The sequence below is a fragment of the Tympanuchus pallidicinctus genome, unplaced genomic scaffold, assembly GCF_026119805.1.
Source record: "Tympanuchus pallidicinctus isolate F22 unplaced genomic scaffold, pur_lepc_1.0 scaffold22, whole genome shotgun sequence".
In the NCBI taxonomy this organism is placed as follows: domain Eukaryota; kingdom Metazoa; phylum Chordata; class Aves; order Galliformes; family Phasianidae; genus Tympanuchus; species Tympanuchus pallidicinctus.
The window spans coordinates 34,431,962-34,453,145 of NW_026294739.1; the positions used below are offsets into that span (position 1 = coordinate 34,431,962).

General features: G+C 39.8%; 1 protein-coding gene across 7 annotated transcripts in view; it reads right to left on the minus strand.

The window, feature by feature from the left end:
• Window positions 1-21,184, minus strand: part of ZNF536 (zinc finger protein 536) — a 325,798-nt gene that overhangs the window by 280,814 nt on the left and 23,800 nt on the right. Inside the window, exon 1 of one of the 7 annotated variants that reach the window (XM_052685932.1) lies at window positions 7,330-7,394. The exons of the other annotated variants lie outside the window; for them this stretch is intronic. The gene's annotated coding sequence lies outside the window, so the exon portion shown is untranslated. Of the gene's footprint in view, window positions 1-7,329; window positions 7,395-21,184 lie in introns of those variants that run through there. 7 annotated transcript variants of the gene reach the window in all.

The window sequence follows — 21,184 nt, forward strand, 5'->3', positions numbered from 1 at the left end:
AAAGGCCAATCAGGCTTTAGGCTCCTGCTCCCAACAGCTAAGCACCTAAACTAGTAGCCTCAGAAATATCCCACATCCTTCACCTTTCGCCATATTTGTTAAGAAATTCAATCCTGATCTTCACTGTTGATCTTAAAATAGTCAAAATTGGCATGCTGCAATGCAGCTGGGCAATGCAGGAAGCCCATCCCTCATCCCTCTCCTTACTCCTGCCCCGAAATGGAGGGCAAGGCCCATCAGTCAAGTCCAGGGGCACTGGGAACAGCCTCCTCCCAGAATCAGTCACTCCCCTTTAAGACAGCGTCTGCTGGATCCTGGTCACACAATTTCACAATTTCATGAGGGATGGTATCATCAGCTTACTATGGAAGGGAAAATGGGTGAGATGCAACCTTTGAACTAATGTCTACACAAAGATCTGGGATTGAACAAGCATACAGGAGCAGCCCACTCTCAACACCATTTAAAAGACCCCGTGAATCAAGTTTTCAGTCATACAGCATAGAACAGTTACTATGAATATTCCAAAAATAAGCAACCAGAGACTCTACTGTAGGGCTATTTTAACTCATTTAAACTCTCATGCTTGTAGAATTTGTATATGCATTTAACAGCAAAAGTTACAGGCAAGCAATTGCTTGGAATTTTTTTTTTCTTCACTGCTGTGCTCTTAATGATAGGTGTTGCCTGAAAGAAACTGGTATGGAAAAGTATAGGGAAAAAGCAAATCTCAAATTCTCATCCAAGGGCATCTCAGCAGCTGCTAACAGGTATTTGCCAATTAATAAAAGACAGCTTTATGATGTATCTAGTTCCATAGGAGCTCCTCAAATTATAATCGTAATTGAAGTTAGCAATAAAAAAAAATATGGTCAAGTACTAAGGGTGTCCTGTCAGATCCTTGTTGTCATCAAGAACAACAATCCATTGATGCGCCACTGAGCTCTGCTTCTACTGAAACAATCATCAGTTCACAGTTTTAAAAAGAATAAAATATACTTATGAAACGATAGCTTGGGAAATGCATTTTTCATTTCTAACTATCTTGTTAGTGCATCAAATTACAAAACACCATCTGAGGCAGTTTTCACCACATCACATAAGAGGACATTTCATAAGTGATACTGCTCTCATCACAGCCTAGCAGAGAAAGAAAGAGGGAGTTTGTTTATAGATTCTTTCTTGTTTGTTTTACATTTTCTGTGTTAAAAAAAAAAATCCAATAACCCACAAAAAGATGTAGGTCAAATGTTCTCATCTCAAATCTTCCTTGGTAAGTAGCGATTTAAGAAGTCTGTACAAAAACTGTGTTATTCCCTTTCAGCTCATAGGGAAAAATGCTTCAGAAATAGCATATACAAAAATATTCAATGTCACTAAAACCAGAATAGAAAATGTTTTATAGATTAACAAACATTGTAATGAATTTGCACAACCTTAACTGACTGTATACATAGCATAATGAAATGGTCTACATCCTTTCAAAGAAAAATTAGGTATTCCGGCACATAGCTTTAGAGAAGCATTGTTCAGAAAAACCTGCATTTTTTCCCAGCTACCATGTAATTTGTGAGATGCATTTTTAAATGATCTGCAACTGCAGCAGGCTTCATCAGTCAGATGATACAGATAGATAATTCACCAAACTGTCACATGATCTTCCATCAGTCTAAAAGATGTGAATATATTGCCACAAGCTTTGGGAATAATGGGTGCACCTGTTTACAGTGTCACCTCTGTTTGCTAATTGTCTCCTTGAGCTACATTTTACTTCTAATGCATTTATTTTTGACAGGCAGTGTCTATTTAGAAATCACATTACTTCAAGTGCAATTGTTCTTTTGTCTATCAAGTAAATGAAGTGTTGTTATACAGATTTCAGGTTCTGATTAGTGAAGTATCAGCACACCACAAAGGTCAATCAGTTATTTACCTGAAGTAATAGAAGTATGACAGGCCTCCTGGATATCCTCTAGATCATGGTATAGCTCACATTAGTATTAATATTTACATATACACCAAAGTATACGTACGTACACCTTTGTTTGCAAGCACATATTAGGTGAATGCATTAAATGTTCTTTAGAACATTTACTTAGGGTATGGTACATACTCAGTAAGTTAAAAAAAAAAAAAAAAAAAAAAAAAGCACTGAAATGGAAATGTCAGTACAGACCCAGTTCCTCTGCCCAAGTATTGTGAGGTCATGGTGAAGACCAAGGAATCAGTCCTGCCAATTGCTTTGCAATGCTGTGCGTGTCACACTAACAGAACAAATGCTTTAGAAACAGGGGCTTTTTTATTGTGCTTCCTTCTTTTAATAGAACAGGGAAGCAAAATTTAGTTAAGGTTACTTGCATTAGCTTCAACTAATAGGATGCCATAAAAAATTAAGATGAGCCACTTGAGGTCTAAGAAAGACCACAGGGGATTTTTATTCACACCCATACCCTCATGTCTGTGATGATGCTTCCAACATTCAGTTAAATAACATCTCAATAAGCACAAAACCATGTCTTTATATATAACTATACCATCAAACAAGAAATTTTGAAAAGCTAAATCAGCACATTGATCACACAGCCACTTCGCTGCATATATATTGATCCTGTAAAAAAAAAAAAAAAAAAGAAAGCAGCAGCATTTCAACTTTTCATTGCTGATGTGCAAAACAGCTCTACTGGAGTAGCAGCAGCAGTTTGCCAAAGCCTCTTTCTGCCTGATGTACCTCTGTCCAGGTTCCACCTCCACACGCTCATGTGAGAACAAGTGGAAGAGAGGCGTATAGGGCAATGCTGATTTCTCAAAACAAAGGCAAGGTCCACAACTAGCACCTATCCATCCTCACCCAGGTCCAGACTGGTCTCTATACACACACAGCCACCTCTGAGGCTTAAAAGGGAATTTCAGCTGCCACCACCACTGCTCTACTACTCGTAGTTTGCCAAAAGAAACAGACACAAAAAGCCATGCTTGCCTTAAGTCACATTCTAAATTGGCTCCCAGGAGCATTTCCCTGCCTTGTTCACTAAAGCATAGTGTATGTTTTCTCAGTGTTTAGCATATGCTAGGTAACCTGAGCAGGACTCGTATTGTTCCAGTAGTTGTTTTTCTAAAGTATGTTCCCATCAGGACTATAATTACATGCAAAATACTAGAGTTAGAGTCATTCATGGAGTCACTTAAATTTTTCTCTTAACAGCTTCTAGCAAGATTACAGCACATCTTGAAACAGAATTGGGAAGAAATCTTAAATCTTGGTCACAGATGCAAACTGATGATAAAGTTCAGATGACTCTAAGTTATTTTATGTATTCCAAGACCCAAAATGCTACAGAAGAATCTTTCCTGATGTATTCTGAAGAGCATTTCTTAAGTATTTCCGCAAACATAAGCACATCTTAGAGTTAATCATTCACAAGCATCTTACATACCTGCATTTATGACTAAAGCTTCTGGAAACCTGAGTCTGAAGTTCTCAAGCATTATTTCCCCTGCAACTTCTGAAGTTAAAAACCACAACTGCCATTTGCTTTGCAGCAACAGGACTGAGCCTGACACTGGTCCACAATACAATGGACACAGAACTGTTATTTGCTCACAAGCCCAAGACATCTCCTCAAGGAGATCCTTCTCATACCACGGCCTGAAACTGCACACCCTCCCCAGAAGTGACTTATTTTCTGGGGAGTTATTTAATAATTTTACCTATCCCAACAACTATTGCTGCTTTATTTCACACAATAACAGCAATCTTCAGAATTACTCCACGTACAAAGAAGTGGATACTCTCCAGAAACAGACCTAACACCAAATCCTACAAAGCACCCTTTTTGCGTGCAGCCTCCTTGAAGTCAATGAGGTTTCTTGAATGAGCTCTTCAAAAGACTAGAAGGATCACATCCTTAAACACCAGAAAGTACAGATAACTACGTTAGCATAAAGCATCAAACAGGAGGAGGTCTCCGTGGTGGTGTGCAGTATAGTCACCACACGTGGTTAATGGGACATGACAGGCCAAATTCAGATCAAGCACAAACAGGGACACTTCCCTGCCTGGAACAAAACCTGTTGAAGAGATCTCAGCTGTGCTTCATGTGTAGTATGAGGTGGTAGCAATGCAATTAAGCATCATCACCAGTGAATTACCAAAGCTTGCCAGCATGACTATGACCAAAACAACACAGACACCCGAGAGACACAGGACAAGCATAACCTCCACCTTCCAATGGGCACAACTTGATCACCAGTGACCTCCCAGCCCTGGAGTCCGCAAAGTCCCAGGAGACCAGCAGAGATGCAGCACCTCAACTTCTGGACCTCTGAACAACCAACAGTGGAAATATTTAATGCTGTTTCAGTCACCGCGTTTCGCTTCTATTTTAATATGTATTTTAATATTGGAGTGAAGGGGGTGCTAGCACAGCTCATGCAAGCAGAACTAATCCCCCCGTGAGGACAGGCGAGTCCCCCAGCTCTCACAGCAGAGCTGCGAGGCGCCCTGCTAAGCTGGGGAGACGCACTGGTTGTAAGACAAGGATCAACAACACTGCATTTCAGCTGGGGCTGACTCCTGCTCCCCCTCTGCCAGGGATGTGCGGAGCAGCCGCAGAGCGTGGGGAGGACGTGTGCCCACTGAGCTACAGGGAAGCACGTGGGTGGCAGCAATTTAAAAAGCAGCTGTGTGTATGTTTTTCCCGGTTAGACTGTGAAATCACAAATGGTGGAATCAGCACTGTAAGCTTAAAACCACACTAACCCACTTGGCTGCGTTTTGTTGTTAACTTTGTGTCTACGTTTCTCCTTATTTTCTAAACACAGAATTATTCCTCTGCTGCAGCTACCTCTTTCATTAAAAGAAAAAATAGAATTGAACTAAATATTTCTGATGCAATGATAAAGTAGTGACGAATGAGAAAGTATTACAAAACAGGACATTTGCGGCCAGAGCCTTTAGAACATTCATATTGTTACATATATTTTCTCTAAGTAATCAGGAATGTATTGGTATTTTGAAATTATGTATCCCTAATAACACAAAAGTACTTAAGAACAGAAATAGACAGTAATGGAAAATGCAGTCAACTGTTGACAACATATAGAATTTCAGAAAATAATTTACAGAGAACAGCACAGCAGATGAGTCAAAATTTTCTCAAAAATATTTCTTGCCTCCGATAGTCCAATGTAATTCATTTTCCATCTCTGTTCATTAATCATTGTTAAAATTAGTGATCCATTTCTTCCACTCTGCCATCTGCACTCAGCTTCGTAACAAACATGACACCTTCCTGCATAATAAAACCTGACAACTACGAGGATGCATTTCCAAATAGCTTTCTGCATATTTGCACCTCTATAACTGATTCCGTTGTCAGACAAAAGTGGATTATTTAACCAGAGTTCTTTCTTTATCAATTCAGTACACAGACGTGTGCTTGTGAGGGAGTGTGTGTGTGTGTGTGTGTGTGTGCATGTGTGTATAAAATGATCGAGTAAAAATCAGTTCATTTGAATTAAAAACGAGATATACCAATGCCTTTGAATTCTCACAGCAGCTCGATACAATCATATATATGTTCATTTTAGCCTTCTACAATGAAACTTAAGGATGTAATGTTTGGATTGGTTTCATCTCGTAAAGTTTGCATACACAAGAATTATCCTGACACTCCAATTTCCTCAAAAGAAAAAAAAAAATAATCATATCCAGCTCTGTTGTTTCTCAGCCTTTGATCACTGACAATTTCAAATAAATATTTTTAAGGTAAGGTGAAATATCCAAGCAAGAAGAAGATATTAAAAAAAAAGTGCACACATAAATACTTAAAATTCAGGATGTCATTTCCATCTTGCTCGGGCTAGCCTTCTAATCTCCTGGTGGCAGACGGGGACGGAGAACAGGGTGAGGTTCTTGGTCTCTTTCCATTCCATCAACAGACTTGGAAAGCTGTGGCAGCAGTGTGTCTGAGTGGTCCCTTCATAAATGCTAATTACACTTAGATCCCACTGATTAACAGAAGCTGCAGTTCTCAGCACACTGAAAATCAGGCTAATGGTGGGATCATCAGGCCATGGGCATGCAAGTCAACAGAAACTTCTCCACCAACCATACAGAATTTACTGCCGTGCTTACAACTCCACGCAACAGAAACCAGCCGACCAAGCAGGGAGCAAAGCCGGTGAGTTTTGGAAGCCTCACTCCCCTTCTGCTCAAATGCAGCAAACACAGAGACTGCACAAGGAGCGCTAACACACACAGAGTGCACACCAGAACCTTCCGAAGGCTAAAGCTGGTTAACAAAGCCCATGGAAATCCCTTCAGACTAGCCTGAGAAGCACACTGGAGAACTAGAGAAGAACAAATTTTTCCAACAGGCAAGATTAGCATTATATAGGAACTTCAAAATTGTGCCTACAACAAGTTCTGCAGAATTCTGTGGGCACCTTACAATTGCAGGCAGAATGACATTCCCAAGATGGGAACTTTTGTTACTTTTTCGATCAGCTCCCTCAACTATAAACTCATATATACATCCATGTCCATGTACACACTCCAATCCAGGAAAGCCTCTGGCCCTGGACCAGCCCTGTGGGCAGAGACACCCGCTCCACACACATCTGATGGTTGCTAGGAACGAGGACAGCGGCTCTTGGGCAGAGCACTGAGGGCTGACTGCATGCCCTGGTAGACCATCATAAAACCAAGAGACCACTAAACCTGCAGACATCCAGAACTGGGACAGGTTGCCCATTTCCCATTACTGGTGATAGTCTCACATGCTTTGTGACCTACTGATGAAAAAACCTGGATGGTTTCCAGTAGCACCACAGATAACACATTTTTTTTCCCCCCCATCTCAGATGACAGGTTGGAGATTAGGAAAAACTCAGAAAGATTGGCTGGGCATTGGAGCAGGCTGCCCAGGGGAACAGTGAAGTGTCCCTGGAGGCATTCAAGGAAAAGGTAGATGGAGTATTCGGGGTTTCGTGGGCAATACTGTCAGTAGGTAGATGTTTGGACTAGATGGACTTATAGCTTTTTTCCAACTTTAATGATTCTATAAGGAAATGGTACCACCTGGTCAACAAACAAATCTCTCAGCATCCCAATTTCCATCTGAGCACCACCATTTTTATCATTTCTCCGTTAAATCTGACAGAAACTGCTAGTGGAGAAAATATCTTTCATTGCTAACTTCTTAAAGAGCAATTAAGCTTACACAGAATACTCATAATTATGAAACATATCTTGCAATGTTTTTAATAGATAAAACATGAGAGGAAACTGTAGTCCAAGCCTAGCAGGCCAAATTCAAATCCAGGTACCTCAGCCTATGCCATGAGAAGCAGCAGAACGTTTTAGGGATCAACAATCCACTTCTGCCTTCAGAACTGTGCCTGCCACTTCCACATGCAAAACACGCAGCATTAGATCCAAAGTTTCTGCAAGAATTAATTCAGAAAGTTAAATCATTCTTATGCTGAAGGAAGTTAGAAAAAGAAAATCCATCTATTTTTGATACAACAGTGTCTAATACCAACAGCAAACGTATGTCACTCTTTGGAAGAAAATCTGCATCTGACATGAAAGTGTCTGTTCAAAATTTAAGCCAGATGTGATACAGAACAGCTGAAATCTAAAGTTGGAAAAAAAACAAGATTTATAAGATATAGCAACTGACTCCTCCTGCACGCTACCGGAAGGGTAAAAGAGCCCTCTTTAAAGCATATGAATTTTATTTTGAGGATTGGGGTTTGTTGCTTTGGGTTTTTGTTTTTATTATTTCCTCTCGGATTGGAAACGGAATGTCTAGCCTACTTATGAATTTTATGTATTTTCTTTTACAGCTCTCAGTAAGCATTTGAGAACAACTACCAACTATTCCTTTTATTCTTCACTTGGAAGAAAAAAAAAAAAAATCAAACGGGCATTGTCTCTATAGCTGCCTCTTTTGCCTTTTAGTTTCCTTTTTTCTTCACATGTCTGCATACTGACACATTCAATTTCAGGTTATCAGCACATCTGAATTACAGAATACTGATGGGGATAGAGGGCAGGCCTCTCTGGACTGATTAGCATCATTTAAGAAAGCATTCACTTGCTTGCTTCATTGGCTGCAGGGATTCCATGATGGGTGGCCTTTTAGCATTAGAAGTCAATATGGAGCAATCTCATTTGAATTAAATATGGACAAAAGAAAAGATTTGATTGTGGTTATTCATAGCTAACCTTTTAATTTTTCAAAGCTCTGAAATTTGGGGGTTTGTAAGCCATAAAACTTAAAGATACTTAGTTCTTCATTTCTTTTCAACTCGTTTCTCTTCTCCTCCTCCAGTTTTTATGTACTTTTTAATTTGTGCAAAACTTAAACCAGAAGCTTATTTCAAAAGAAACGTCTGGATGAATATTCAGGAAAACCTTTTAACCTAGTTAAACCTACATTGACTATAAAAGGAGGAATGCCTGATTCTAATCCATAAATGTATGTAAATCCACACTGAAAAACATATTTGTCTCTATCAGACTCATACTTGTTTCTGAATGGACCATAAATGCAGCCAAGTATTTCATTAACACAAATAATTATGTATGGCTAGTCATATTAAGACCTTTGTTAAAAAAAGTCTATCTCCACAGAAAGACCACAATGATTTAAAGAACAGCAACAAAATCTGATCATTAAAAAAAAAAACAAAAACCAAAAACACAGATTTCTACTTTCACACTGAAGTAAAAATCATCGTATGTTCCAAAACATAAAATACCAGTGACAAGTTCCCACCGACTGGTGAAATCACAGAGACGTGTAACACCAGGCTGCAGAGGAGAGCTGAGAGAAAATAAGTAAATCTTAAATTTTCCAAGAGATTAAAAGAAGTATAAAATTTGACTTCCAAGTAGATGAAAGCACTAAAAGTGTAGCCAGACTCCCTGAATATCTGATCCCTCTGCTCTTGAAGACAGTGGGAGTGTTGCCATTAACTTCAATGGAAGCAGAATCAGACATTGAGAAATGAAGTGGAAATGGCTTTTGCTGAGCTGGGCTGCCTGCCATGGTGTGGGATAAGCTCAGCCTATGAGGAACACAGGATAAATATCACACTACTTCAAGCACATGACTTGTCCCTTTGCCACCTATCCCAACAGACCAGGCTTAAATTTGAAATATATAGTTAACTGCAGTCCAGACAATTTCATTGATATCCTGATGAAGGAGAAAAGTATTAAAAGTCCCTCAGCGGATGTCTCATAGAACAAGATTCCAACAAATCATTCCTGCGTTGCAGACACCGCTGAAACTGAAATCAAGATCTGTTTCAAGCATTTTCATGGATCGTGTTAAAGATTAAATCAGCCCCATAAAAAGCTGCAGCAAAACACTACCTGCACTTACGTCTTTTAGCTGTTTTATGGAAGTTAACCCTGGAACCATTGAAAGTAACCACAGAATTGCTCCTGTATTCCTGAAGATTTTAGTTCATTCCTGCTGTTGTAATTTAAAGAGCACCTAGATGAAAGAGAACGGAAGGTAGGCAGCAGATTTCCTGCAGAAGCACACGTGATCAACTTCTTCAAATTCTATGATCTCACTGTAGCATTCAATGGTTATAAAACTCCAAACTTTCCCTCCTGTCCTTAATTTATTTGTACTTTCCCCAAAATTCTCATTTTCGGTTTTTTCCCAGGCAGCACACCAGACCTCTGCACTCTCATGCAGCATGACATCAGCAACATCCTTCACATGCATTTTGTCCATTTTCAAATGGAATAAGTCTAAATAAAGAAACAAAAGCACTGGGGAGTACTTTCACTGCAGCATAAGCATTCTAAAAAGGCCCTACGCAAATGTCTGCAATAAGCTTTATACTGCAACCCAACATGCAACTTCTAAACTACACCACCACAAGTAAGAAATTAGAAATGTTGAGGGCTATTGAACACTGAATTTTCACAGTGCATCTTCACAGTGTTAGCTAGCACAGATGTTTCTCTAATTGTGATCCACTGGAAAAACTCAAAATGTTCAATGGCCCTCACACTTCCACCTGCACAGCAGTACTGGTCTAGTACAGGAGCACGGAGATGTATCACACAAGCAGCAGCAACAGAGGCTGGATCAGACTTTGTAAGGTTTCCTCAAACAGTGTTATTCTGTTTTGTTTGTGAAGGGGTGTCATGATTTTGTTGTTTTTTTTTTTTTTTGTTTTTGTTTTTGTTTTTTTTTTTTTTTCCCTTTTCTTTTCTTTTACAAAAAGACCCACATATTAAAAAGGGGTGAAATAGATTTTACATGCCTGGCTTTGAACCTGGGAATCTCCCACAGTGCAACTAATTGCATTGCCAACAAGACACAGGAGTACACCCACAAGCAGCATAAAATGTAACTGTGAGGGGTGTGATGGTAAGTCTTTATAAATAATACATTCATCCCAAGGTGCACTTGTGTCTATGTTGTTAATGTAGGTATTTTTCATTAGTAGCTGTAAAGCTATCTGGGCAGGTGAACATCAATATGCCTCTAAAGACAATAAAAAGGAGGAAACGAGGACAGGACTTGCTTCTTAAGCAGAACAGTTAGGTATACTCAGTTCAAGCAATGGCCAAAGAAAGTAGAGATCATTACAATGACCCTAGATTTCTTCTTCACACACACGGCCTCAGAAATCCCCAGCAGAGCGTTCTGACTTTCAACAACAGCAGCAGCAGCACATCCCAGAGCACAGAGATAGGCAGCGCTTCCTTGCCTGCGGGAAGGAATGAGCAGAGAGCAGGTAGCCCAAGCGCATGTTTGAAGAGCACTGAGCCAGGACCAAGGGCTTCCCCATGACCGCGCTGACAAGGCATGAACAAGCAGGTGGACCACGCACATCACCTTCCCTTCAAACCCCCCAAAAAAGATTAGAGAGAACTTGTGCATCTGAGGGGAAGAAAAAAAAAAAAAAAAAAAAAAAAGGAAATTGATCAAAGGAAAGATCTAAAGAAGATAACACTATTTTTGATATTAAAAACATCATTTAGTACGGCTATCAGCACACATTGGACTGCAGCAGTCTGCATGCACTAAGTGGTAGGTTGCTGTTTTTGCAAAACACTAATCCATAACGTGGACTCATATTTTGAGCCATAAAAAGTGAGGATAATGGCTAAGTTGTCATTTGAAAATTGGCTGCAGTAACCGTACAATACGTTTTTCAAAGCATGTGAACAATAACATGACAATTGCTCCTGACTGGATAACCGCTTTGTGCTGCTGTCCCATCAGATCCAACAAGCCGATTTAACAAATGCAGCCATGTCAGTGATTCAGCAGGAGAGCAACTAGGATCACTTCATTGCTCCAAGAACCCATCTTCCTCATGGATCCTCTCCCTAAGCTATCCCTAGAAGTACCTCTTTCTCTACACCGGCCTCACCCATCTCCAATTTTCTGTAGAGTTTCCCAACTGTGTTTTATCCTTCTGGTTTTCATTCCTCTCTTAATCTAGGCAATCGCTTTTGCTCATGAGCCTTCCCCTCCAAGTTTATGTTGATGACACCCAAATCTGCTCCCTAAACCTGTCTCCTACACAGGGCTGGTACATCTGCCTGTGTCCAAGACCAACTCTTCTAATTACATTGCTGTCACTTTAAACTGGAATGGATAGAACAGAACTACTTGTCTTTCCTTTCAGTCTCCTGCCATTCTCTGCTTCCCATCACCCTTAACTGGCAATACCATTTCTTTGCCATCTTCAGTACGACTCACTCTCCGCCTCCAAAATGAAACATAATTCCCAAACCGCAGTTTAGTAAGCAATCTTTGCCTTCTAAGAAGCTAAGACTCTTCAGCTCCTCCATCCTGGCTATCACTGCAACTACTTCTTCTTACTCATCCCCCAAATACTCAGCTCCACCCCTGCACAGACAGCTGTTCACCGAGTAGGCCCGAGTGTTCTGCAATAGAAACAATAAATAATTAAATGATAATGAGGAAGCAGCATGCTGATAGAGGAGGTGGCACTACATCCTATCAGACAGCACTGAACCAGCGTGCCAAAATAATAGAGAGAAAGCAGGCTGATATATGGGCTGAATTTTCATTTAATACTGAAAAGCAGAGTTCTGGTTGGTCACAGCAAAGGTCTGAGAGTAGCGTACAGCACTTCAATTATAAAAATGTTTCCCAGGATGGAAAATTTAACAAGAGATGTGCATAATGCCCTTTTGAAAAGTGAACACAGGACCTGAACCTCAAAGGCATGCAAGCCCTTGACCCTTATTCAGGCACCTAAATCCCACTAAAATAGAGATCAAGCACCTAGAAACCCAAAAGGCCACACACTTCAGAAGATCTAAGGCACAGGCATGTAGCCCCCTGAGACACTTCTGAATTTGTAACCCCTGGTCAAATGCTATCTTAAATGCTACCATCCCACCACCTCAGTTCTCACAGCAATTTTATCTGGTTGATGTATTTATTCTTGTGCTGTACTGTTACGAGCTGTAAAAATAGCTCTGTTGTTCCACCTTAGAGGTGGTTACTGTGCAGTAGGAAACCTTAAACCACTACCTCGCAGTTACTTTGCTGAAGTTTGTCAGTGCAGCAAACTTGACGGAGAGCTCCTTGGTAAATGCATTCTCCTTGTATAGCCACTGAGCTAATCAAGAAACATGAAAATAACGTGTATTGCACAAAACATTCATTAAGTCCTCCCTCAAAGTAAGCCTCATGGTGGTTAAAACCTTGGCACACTTCTGGGTTTCCAGCTATTCTCCCCACATAACAACATGAACTGAAAGTAGCTGCCTAGAAATAAGTGTTCCTAAAAGCTTTTGGTGCATGATTCCCTCTGTATTAAAACACTGATCGCTTTCGTGCAGGAAGGCACATTTTAATCTTCAAAAGAAAAAAAAAAAATTAGTAAAAAAAAAAATATGGGAAGAATGAAACATTAATAGTCAGATGATAACAGAAAAACCAGAGAGGAATTAAAGCTGAAACGTCATCCTTAACTCACCCCCACCGTGCCCAGCTCTTGCAGGGGTCCTCTAACAATTGGTAATCCTTCATAGTGTACCATATGTGCTGCAATAACAAGGCCCAATGAGGTACATTAAGGATATCATTTCAACCTTACCTCCTTGCTTCCGCGAGATGAAGAGAGACCCTTAACTCCATTTTAACATAGTCTAGTGATCGAATAAAAGAAAAGTTGTGCTTTCCTAGGACAATGCTGCTCAGTTTTGTAGTGTAAATAAAAACGGCTTAAGTTGGTCAGCTGCTAACCACATGGTAATAATAAGTACAACAGACCGAAGTTCACAATTATTTCAGATTTACTCTCTTCCTGATCTTTCATTTTATCAGCAAAACATCCTCTTGGCAATGGGAAGCTAAGCTGAAACTTAAAGGAAAGAAATGCAAGAAGTAAATGACAAAAGACGCAATTTTACGAAAGGAAAATATTCAGACCTCAGCCTTGACCTTGACCTTTTACTGTCTTTTAACATTAAACATTTGCCCCACCTTCGAAAAGATAAATGTGGCTTTTGATGACAGCCTATGTTATCTGAGGATTAAAATAGCCCTCTTGCAGTGCTCAACATTAAAGTCTTCCGCATTTGCAAAATTGCAAACAGATGCAACTCAAGTACCTGCAAATAATCTGCCAAGACCAATTTCAAAAGGGAGATTTCAAAATATGTGGAAGTCATTAGGACATGTATTATTTTTGCAATGAATAGGCGCCAGGAGTGTCTCAAGAAGCAGATGGGTGCTACTTTGTTTATAAAAGATCAACAGAATATTTGCCTGTAAATGAAGACGTATAAGCTATATGAAACAATTATGTTAAAATGGTGAATGTTTCAAAGCTAATTGTAATGGTCTTTTAAGATCTGAATTCCTCATTTCTTACAGCATGCTAAAATATCATTTTAGTTTTGGTCTTGATTGATATAATTACAAAAATGGCAGAAAATTAAAGCAAATGCTGTCAGTTTTGCTGTTGTAAATGTTGTCACTTTATCACTTGTTTACAGTTGCACCCATACTGATAAGTGAATATTTTTCAACACGCATAAAAAATTCGACCTTAATCTCATGGGAAAATACAGAAAGGACAGTAAAAAACACTAAGCTTAAAAACAACAACAACAAAATACTTCCCAAATTGCAACACGCTACCTAATGACCGCCGGTTTTAAAATGCACATCTTTGTGAATTTCCAGCTTAATAAAGCAGGAGATCACAAAGGAAGCCATCACTTTATGTAACACACAAACGTATAAAGAACTCGATCAACATTAATGCATTACACCTCCAACAGAACAATAAGCTGTAGCACAACACAGCTGGTTAAAATCTCAACGTTGTATTTCCCAAAGTAATATATTTTAAATCAGGCCTCAAAATGATAATGAAAAATTTATCTGTCCAGATACTAAATCTGTTTGGCATTATTTACCATGAGGAGGATGTATAAGCTGCAAGAAAACCACATATTTTACTTGCCCATCAGAAATATTAATTGCTTGGGCAAACAGAATTTTGCACTGTTGATTAAGAAAGCTATATCTAGAAAATACCAGTGAATAAATATTTTTACCACTACTGAGGCAAATATAAAGAGTATCATTACAATCAGAGCTTAATGCATATATTCAAGAAAATGGCTTTGTGGTATTTTTTTTTGTTGTTGCTGCTGCTGCTGCGAGCTTTGTTTTTGTTTCTTAAACACAACTGAGCTTAAGTAAATACAAATTTATATGAAATGTTTATATCAAAATAATAATTCAGGATTTCCTGTCTTCATAATATACCAGCTACCAACAACTGCAAGGCTACTTTCAATACAGTGGAACCCACCCAGAGTGTAGATTAAGAGACCCAATGAAAGTCAGAGAATAAATGCAAATACTTTTCATACTCTGAAGGTATCACTAGGTCCTGAAACGATGAACATTAAGGAAGAAAAGCTAGGCAAGGAAAAGAACAAACAAGAGAGTAAGTAGAACATTAAAAAATGCACTTGGGATTAAAAAATGCCTCTGCATCTGAAAATAGCATCACAGTATGGGATTAGTGGTATATTTCCTTGTCACTTAAAATCTTTGGTCTCTATATAGGTTAGATAAACATACCAGTGGTAAATCTTACGCTAAAAGGAGAGTGCAATTGGTGAACGGGTTTTTGAAGCTGCTATATAACAAAACCACAAGTGAGCTCACAGCATCCCATCTCACCACTGTGAGAAGATTCAGTTAAGGTTCTATTAGCTCAAGGCTATCGGAAGTAACACACGAGCAAGGACTGGAAGTTCAGATGCAAAAACTAACAGCAGTCTCGCCATTGCCATCTGAGGGCTACCCAGCATTGAAAATAGCCATCACAGTACATGGGCAGGTGTCACTTGTGGGCAGAATGAGCCCCATGAGTACAGGTCAAGAAGTGAGAGCAGTCAGAGTGCCCAAGCAGCAAAGGACTGGCACCAGCCAGCTTCATGCAGGAGCTCCTCCAGGAGCGCTAGCTAAAAGCATGGCTCTATCGCATAGTGCTGCCACTTTTCTCAGCAGTGCTTCACAGCCACCATCTCCCCTTGGGGCAGCTGTAGGCAGCTGTACCTGAAGTAAAGGAGAGCCAAATTCTAAAACTCTCCTCCATGCGCCCACGGCATCAGGAAATAGGCAGCACCAGGCAGAGGAGAAGAATAATACGCAGCCATCATCCAGCTCCAAGGAGACAGATGTGACCCAAGCAGAGCGCAGCGTTCAAGCTGATGCCTTCAAAACTGCTTCCAACTAGCGTCCCACTTGAGTGCTGCAAAGGAGAAGGGCCAACTTCTCTCTGACCACGCGTTCTCCAATTTGTTAGGTTTTCCCACTGGAGCTTTTCTAAGAGTTAGTTCCCTTGTCACTACCAGCCCAGATCAGCTACATGCAGACATGTCCTTCTGTTCTCAGTACAAACACTTCCATGGATCCAACACCACGAGACAATCCCTCTGGGTCCCACACCTGGAAGGACACCCCCACTCACTGCACAGCCCCCAGCATCCCAGCAGACCAGCAACAGGCTGCAAAATAACAGCTGTGATGTAAGTTCTATCTGAAGGCAGTTGCCAGGTTCCAGACATGGCAGGAATCCTGTTTGTTTGGAAGAGAAGGACGTATTTGTACTGCAGATACAGGCTGAACAAGAGATTGTCTTGCTGACTGCTCAGAACACGTTTGTGGAACTGGATTCAGCTCACAGAGAGGTCCGCCCCATCCGTGGGCTCCTATGGCCTCTGGGCCACCACTGGAGTTTCAAAATAACCCCACCAAAGCAGCTGTTCAAAGCCGAACTTGAGGATGGGTGGCTGACTCATGCCAGACTAGCACACTTATGTTAAAAAAAAGTATTTCCCATCCTGGCACCATATAGCTGCCCTAAAAAAAATTTCCATAAATTCCGTTCCAACACATGCTAACCCTGCTCCGAACAAAACATACAATTTGAAAATTATGCCAGCCTCTGCAAAACTATGTGGGATGTCTTACACCATGAATTAATATCCACCAGAGACTTAGCTGAGATCATCAAACTCATTTCACGTAAAACAACAAATTAAATCACCCTCGGGAGTAAGCGCACAAAAAGCCTGCGTGCTATCAAACGAGGGGGTCCCTATAAGGTAGATTTCCTTAAGCACAGTATTAACTATACTTTCAGAATGCACTGCTTCTATTGTTTATATGCATCACATAATGAAATGCTACTTCTGTTTTCACCAGATGGTAGTACATATAATTTTCAGGCCTTCAGTTCATATCATAATACAAACAATTGGTATGGCAAATATTACCGGTCTATAAACACTTCCACTGCTCCACAGCTCTTACACAAAAACAATACAATTTTTCCATTTTACTGTTGTTACAGAAACCATGATAATTTCTGATATTCCAAAATGTGTGTCTATCTGGTCAGTTCTTGTCGCCTGAGACAAATGAAATGATCAAACCTCAGACTGTTTGGCTGCTTCCGTTTCTTAAATGAAAATCAAATATTAACAAAACTATGCAAATATCAAAATGCTTAAACTGCGCAATACAAGATGTATCCTTAATACATTTTAACAATAACACATGCTGTGTTCCTACACTGGAATAACATCATCCATATGAATCCCAGGAATTTAGTATATCTGACAGTTTCTCTCAACCACCCATAACATTCTTTCCTGTCTCATTGTAGCTGGCAAAAGAGAATTCTATAATTGAGTGGTACAGAACATGTGCCCTCCCTGCTAGAAGATGACAGATGGATTATAAAAACTTCAAAGCAGAGCATTTGGAGCACCAGGGGAGAGATAGTGGGTATTTGAACTCTCAGTCTTTACCCAGGAGACAATGGCACTCTGACATGGTGCATATATCAAGGAATGGTGTAACTAGATAGACATAATCTTTCTTTTCAGTAAGTATTTAACATTCTGTTACGAACAAGTTTCAGCCTAGCTAAAGTGCAACTCATCTTAATACTAATCATCGTAGCCTGAAAGGCTACATGCCCCCTTTTTTCAATTTTGGTTCAACTGCTCCTTCATAAAACTGTTTTTTAAAGGACAGCAGCAGTGTTACGTAGGTGCCTGGGTAGCAGAAAGGCTATTTCTAATCTTAAAATTCGTATTTTGCTGGGAATTAGTATTTGCACACATGTAGGTGAATGTTTGCCTGCTGGAATGCTTATTTGCATTGTCTGTATTTAAAGTGACACTCTCCACGAGACTTTACATACCACATGTTGCTGATTTACCTCTAATTATTAACACCACTAAAAATCCCTTATAACTCTAGGGACACGAGTCCTTTTGAAGAACTGGTCCTTTCACCCCTGCTGCAACGCCATGATAATGGCTGAGTGCACGATGCCATCTTTATGACAATAAATTATCATCTGCAAAAAAATGCATCCGCCAGCATCCCTTAAATACTTGCTAGAGATACATAAAGACAGAGAATCTCGATTATACCAAAGGTGTGCTTAAAATTTCTTAAAGCTAACAATAATTGAATCAGCATACGGATTTTCTAAATCATTACCTTCCCACGCAAACGGAAGGTTTAGGTCTATCTTGAAATAGTTCATCAGTTTCTTTTCACTACTGCTGTTACAGCCATTGCCTCCAGTTTATTAAGAAATTACTTGCTCAAATTGTTTATAAAAATACCTACGACTTACTGTAAGGTCAGAAGCAAAAACGAGTTAAAAGATCTCATTTGTCTATATCACAGAAATCACACACACATGATTTGACACAGTTTGCAGCCGCTGTTCAGCAGGGCCCAGGACTAGAATAGCAAGGGTATTATTGCAGGTCAGAATTGAGGGGTGCTGGCAGAACTGCGTGTGGGAAAGCTTGCATAACATCCACCCTGTGCCAAGCTTTAGCCTTTGTTATTAGTCCCTTTAATGAACGCCATATTCACACACACACACAAAATATGCTGCATATTTTAAATAGAGTGAATTCAAAACTAAACAATTGGAAGATTCAGTGCTACAAGAAAGCCACACAGTAACTATTCCCATTCTCCTACAAATTTAATAAAGTAACATGCAAACAATTTTAAATATTTGATCTTTTTATTATACAGTGGAAACTATTAAGAAAAAAAAGCAGCAAGCACTCTGGAAGACGATTAGGCTGTAATTTTTAAGTAGCAAGTAAAAACAATAGCACCAAGATAACAGAGAGAAGCAACTTCCCAGCTGCATTAATATAAAACGAGAGCAGCTCCAGCAGTGGCAGAGGCTGTGACGCACTGCCCACACTTCAGCGTGGACGGCTCTAACTGATAGCACTGTGACAAAATGCTAAGTTGCCTACTAATGTATATTTTTTCCTGAGCAACACATTAATCCCAGTCTTTACACGAGGGGAGGAGGTGAGGGACTGGGATTCTTTGAAAGGGACCTGTTTTGAGAAACCCTTTTTTAAGTGCATTTTCATCTTTTCTTTTTTCAGTGATCTTCTGCCATACTGGAATGTAAACACCACAGGAATAGACAGAATCTCGAATTAAGGATTTGGATGCCTTTCTTTAGAAGTAATCTTCAAAGAATGTACATCCCAAACATCACAGTGGCTCAACAAGCTGGGAAGCTAGCTACTGCATGTAAAGCTGCACAGGTCATACCTACTACTTACTACCAGTTGGTTCATGAATTGCCACTAAGATAAACAACCATCCGTATCTTAGCATATTTGACAGGCAGGAGTATTGGGGACAGTAATATCGCTTTAATGGAAAAAAGCCATTCTTCCACAGTGGCACTAGAGTACTTATACACACTGCGTTGTTGAATTAAAAGTTAGCTCAGCAGGAATCTAGCTTTATTTCTGTTAGTAGGCATCCACCATCAGTCGTCGACACCGGTAGAGAAGAAAGGCATGTCTTACTTACAGATGCTGTTGTGCAGAATTTAATAATAGTAAATACACAGAAGACAGACTATTGTGGACGGAAAAATCTTTGCTTTAATGAACTGTCAACTCGTCCATCATAATGTCACCCAACCTTAAAGCACCAAATCTGGACACGCTCTTTGATGATGTAAAGCAGGCAAGAGGTTTTGTTCACATACAAGAAAATGGAAGAGATTGCTGCCATTAAAAATATACTAGCCTATGTTACCACTAACTGCCATGCATTTGTTAGCTAATAGCTTGATTTTTTTCCTATGAGAATAGCCTTCTGCAAGAAAAAGACATTTAATCAGAGTGATACATGACATCCAAAAACTGAAACAGAAAATTATGGCGTGAGCTATAAGTAAGTTGTCTTCCTGAAGGCAGAGCACTGAAACATCTTTAAGATTAATTCTGGGGGAGAAGTCTGAAAGTCAAATGCCAAAAAGATATTGCAAATACATTAATTATGCACAACTCAGGCTCTAGGAGAGGTTAAACCCCAACTTGGCAGAAAATTGAATCCTTTTATTTGATACAAAGTTTGTACATAGTGATGTTGTGTCCTGCATTCCTAATCTCCCTAGATCTACTAACAGAGTAAAGGAGCTGCAAGACAAAGGAATCAAAGATTTAGCCCTCCCCGTGTCATCCTGCAAAGAAATTTAATCGAAAAGGCACCGTGGAAAATGGCTTCTTGCAATTGTTTGTGGTAGAGGTCAAACCTCAGACCTACCTGGGGCAATAGTCCATCTTGTTCCATCAAACATTTATAACAACTTTTTTAACTTCAGTGGGATTTAAGGAAAGAAGACTTTTTCACAGTTGCATCTGATGACTCTCACAGGAACAACTGCCATTCATGTGCACTAATTTTCTTTATCACCTTAAGCACTAACCAACCTTTGAAGACATGCTAGTCTACCTTCTATAGGGCGTATTTTCCAGTTTTGTCAGAGCTGAATGTTATTCCACTAAACCAACTGTGCATTTGCATACATGTGTATGAGTTTTAACGCTGAGCACAGTTTTCTAATTTGGGTAGTCTTAATTTCGACACTTTTACCATTCATATCCAAATGCTCAAAATTGTGAAGGCTAATTTTGAGTGAGCCACATTTTGATCCTCAGAAGGACCAAGTACTTTTCATTACAACACACAACAATAGCCACGCTCAGGAAATCAAATCCTATGCCTCAGAAGGTGATTTTTCCAGGAATCAGACACACCAAATAAATGTCTTCTTTGGCAAATGCAAAGCGAAATTATGTATTAGGGAGCCATTCAATTTAATTCCACACATAGACAATCAAGTCAAGATGAATCTTACACATTTGCTGAAGAGTCGATTGGTCTGTTTGATAACACGATGCTCTCCAAAAGGTCACCAATTTGTCTAACCTTAGAAACAACCACGAAAGCTGTTAGAGTAGCAGCTTCCCAGAGCAGTAAATTTTGAGGAGATTCTCTGTCTCTAAGGACCAAGATAATTCCAGAATGTAGCTGTGAATTCTGTTCTGGTTCAAAGTATGGGAAATTCCTTAAGGTAACAATTTTTCTTTTTCTCAGAATACTAAAGGTCACAGTCTGACACCTTTAATTACGGCATGAATGTTCAACAGAGTGGTTAACTTCAATGGCCCAAAAAGGAGGCTGAACCTAAAACCTTTGCACCAACCAAACACTTCAACCCCACAGCACCGTGCATTCTAATTCCCCATCCCTACACAGAAACTTGTCAT